Below are 4052 nucleotides of genomic sequence, written 5' to 3' on the forward strand. Positions count from 1 at the left end.
AGCATCTGAATATGTGAGTTGACATATATATCAACCCTACCAAGATACTCTATATTTGGTCAACTGGATTGACTTGCTGAACCAGAGCCTTCCTCCTGGGGCCAACATTTGGGAGAAAATTGAATCAGAAGACAAGAAGCTCCTGCTGGGGATTGGGTAAGTTAGTATGTATTGAAGTGCTCCCCTGAGCTGTCCTTACCTCAGTATGCTTTCACTCCAACACTTTTCAGCTTCTCTAGTCTCAGTAGTGACAATGGTGTTCCAAATATTTCACACTGAAATAGCCCTGATTAGTCAAAGGAGATTCTAGCTAGAGTTACTCAACTGCTAAGGCAGGAAGGTGAATTCAGGCATTTCAGTTTCCCCATATATACAGAGGTAGAAACAAGAAGAAGTTTTAAAATAAGCCTTGATACCCACCTTTATGTGTAGTTACAAATGTATGACTTGATCATTGATTTTTAGCAGGTAAACAGAACCAGACAGGTTCATATTTTTAACTGGGCTGTAGCCTGAGTATTTGGAAGGGCCACATTATTTATTAAGGCGTGTGGGGCTGCTGTGATTGCTCCATGGATAGGCAGGTCTCCAGAGTCAATCGAGGTTGTCGAATCACATTCAATGAATGTCCTAGCGTCTCAATTGAAGAATCCTGCTATTGAGGAACTCCTCTAGAGTAATCAATTAAAAGCAGTAGCATTAAGCAGCTAACGGTGCTGGAAAATCAATACCGGCATGGGGAAGAAACAATTCTCTGCAATGATTTCTATGCAAATTTTTATTCTTGTACCTAATGACATTAGGATCCACTAATGACACATAGCTCAAGGAGTAGCATCTTTCCCAGTTAAGCATAAAGCACATTTTTGCCCCTGTAACCTTGGCGGCCACTTGGGAGGCCTACTTTCACTGCTGGGAAGCAATAGATTAAGGCAAGGCAGCCTAAATTTCTATGTATTTCTCCTGTGGGAGAGATGGAGGTCAGATAGAAAGAATGACTTTCTGGAGATTGGAATGGGTCCCTGAAGGGACCAGGACCATTCTTTTTTCATTCACTAAGTATTTGTTCACCCTGGCCCTGCACCTTTAACTGCTCCTTCTCCACTCATGACCAAGGGAAGACTAGAAAAGACACCTGTATCTCAGCCCAAACCACTTTGAGACTCTTTCCAGACTCCACTACTTCCCCCCAGTATTCAATCTTGTGGTGGGCATGCATTTTACTCTAAAATATGGAGTGAAAGAAGTACTGTATATTTTTTATTCTCTAAACATAATTTAATCTGCTAAGAGGGCACACCGCTTCTCAAAATTTGGTAGAAAATTCAATCTCAGTCATTATTGAGGTCTCCAGGGTCATGTTAAGTTACTGGGTATCTTGGAAAAATCACAGGGAGTCTTCAGTCTACATACTGTGTGGTCACCTTAAGGCTGACAGGTCTGATGACCCTGGACCAAGCTGAGGAATGTGGGTTTCTATCCAGGGTGGGAGCCCCAAAGTGGCCTGGGGTCTAGCCTTCCTTGTATACCACAGTGCCATTTTCCTCTGAGGTCTTGTCACCTCCCTGGGCACTGTCAAAGAACAGGGCGCCTATACCCTCTACTTGTAGAATCTGTAAAACTCCAGTAGCCCTGCCAGTTTTGAGGATACTGTCTTGAAACTCTAGGTACCTCTTTATCTGAGGTACCAAACCTCAGAGCCACTTCCATTTTAGGACATCAGTTTAGCTCTTTGCCTCCTTTGGATTTAGAACATATTCTCTTAACTTTGACCTGAAGCTGTTGAACCCCCAGATTTCCAGGTCACAAGGCTCATATTACTCTGGGTAGGCAATGTGCATGTGTGCATGCTAGTGTGTGTGTGTGTGTGTGTGTGTGTGCGTGCACGCGCTCGTGCATGTGAGCATGCACAAGTGTTTCTCTGCAAGCACATCAGGGATGGGGTGGGAGAGGGTTCTCATTCTTTCTGAATTTCCCTTTCTCATCATCTTCTCTGTTCTTCCACCTCCTTTCACATAGCAAGCTCCTAACCATCCTTCAAGTCTCAGCTTATATGTCACTCTTTCAGATAAGTTTTCCATGGCCCCGTACTCTATTTAGGCCCCCATTATACACATGCATAGCACCCTGTAGCTTTTCTATGTAGCACATACCATAATGGTAATGAGTTATTAAGGTGATCGTTAATATTTCTTTCTCTTATAGGTTTGTAAGCTCCATAAGGATAGGGACTAGTCTTTTTTGTTCATTGTTATATCTACTTTGCTTCATAATATTGAACATTTAGAATATATAAAACCATGTGGAATAAGTAAATAATCTTTCCACAGTTGTGAAGTAAAATCCCTTGGTCATTTTCTAATCTTTCGTTTTTTTAGACTTATATAGTGGTAATAGCTTATAGGATGAAAATGGACAATGCATTAACTTATTGTGCCAAAAAAGTTGGCATAGAGTTGTTTTTTTTATTATTTTTTAAACATATATAATATCTGCAGTGATATCTCTTTTTTCCTTATATTGCTAATTTGAGCCCTCTCTTTTGGACTTTATGAAATAAAGAATTTCTGTTTATCTAAAAAACACCATTAAGAGAATGAAAAGGCAAACCAGTGTGGGAGAAAATGTTTGTGATATACACAATTGACAAAGGGCTTGTATTCAGGATATTTAAGAACTCTTACAACTCAATTAAAAAACATAGATAAAACCAAATTCAGGGGCGCCCGGGTGGCTCAGTCGTTGGGCGTCTGCCTTCCGCTCAGGTCATGATCCCAGGGTTCTGGGATCAAGCCCCGCATCGGGCTCCCTGCTCTGCGGGAAGCCTGCTTCTCCCTCTCCCACTCCCCCTGCTTGTGTTCCCTCTCTCGCTGGGTCTCTCTCTGTCAAATAAATAAATAAAATCTTTAAAAAAAAAAACCAAATTCAAAATTTTTAGGGACTTGAACAGATATTTCACAAAACAGGATATTGAAATGGTTAACAAGCATCATTAGTCATCAGGGAAATGCAAATTAAAACAACAGGATACCACTATACACCTATCAGGATAGCTAACATTAAAAAGATTAATACCACTAAGTATTGTCAAGGATGGGGAGCTGATGGAACTCTAATTTACTACTGATTGGAATGTAAACTGGTACAACCACTTTGGAAAACTGACAGTATCTACTCAAGTTGAATCTATATGTACCCAAGATCTAATAAATCTGTTCCTATATGTATATACCAACAGAAATGTATATATGTGTGCACCAAAAGATATGTAAAAAATGTTTATAGCAGCATTATTTTAATGGCACCAAATGGAAAGCAATCTAAATGTTCCTCAGCATTGGAATAGATAAATAAATTGTGGTCTATTTAAATAATAGAATGTGGGCGCCTGGGTGGCTCAGTTGGTTAAGCGACTGCCTTCGGCTCAGGTCATGATCCTGGAGTCCCGGGATCGAGTCCCGCATCGGGCTCCCTGCTCAGCGGGGAGTCTGCTTCTCCCTCTGACCCTCCTCCCTCTCATGCTCTCTGTCTCTCATTCTCTCTCTCTCAAATAAATAAATAAAATCTTTAAAAAAAATAAATAATAGAATGTTACACAGCAATTAAAAAGAACAAACTAAGGGTGCCTGGGTGGTATAGTCAGTTAAACCTCTAACTCTTGGTTTTGGCTTAGGTCCTGATCTCAGGGTCGTGAGATGAAGCCCTGTGTAGGGCTCTGAGATCAGTGTAAGCCTGCCTGGGATTCTCTCCTTCTGCCCCTCTTCCTCGTGCTCTCTCTCTCTAAAATAAATAAATAAAATCTCTTTTTTAAAAAAAGAACAAACTATATTACACAAAACAACTGGATGAATCTCATAGATATAAGTCTAAGAAAGAAGTCAGATGCAATAGAGAGTCTATTTATGTCAAGTTCAAACACAGGCAAAATTAGTCTATGGTGATAGAAATCAGAAGAGTGATAGACCAGAAGGAGGCTTTTAGAATGCTGATCTAGTTCTAAGTCCTGATCTAGGTGGTGGTAATACAGGTATGCTCACTTTATAAAAGTTAAT

This window comes from Neomonachus schauinslandi, chromosome X, assembly GCF_002201575.2.
Source record: "Neomonachus schauinslandi chromosome X, ASM220157v2, whole genome shotgun sequence".
NCBI classification, from domain to species: domain Eukaryota; kingdom Metazoa; phylum Chordata; class Mammalia; order Carnivora; family Phocidae; genus Neomonachus; species Neomonachus schauinslandi.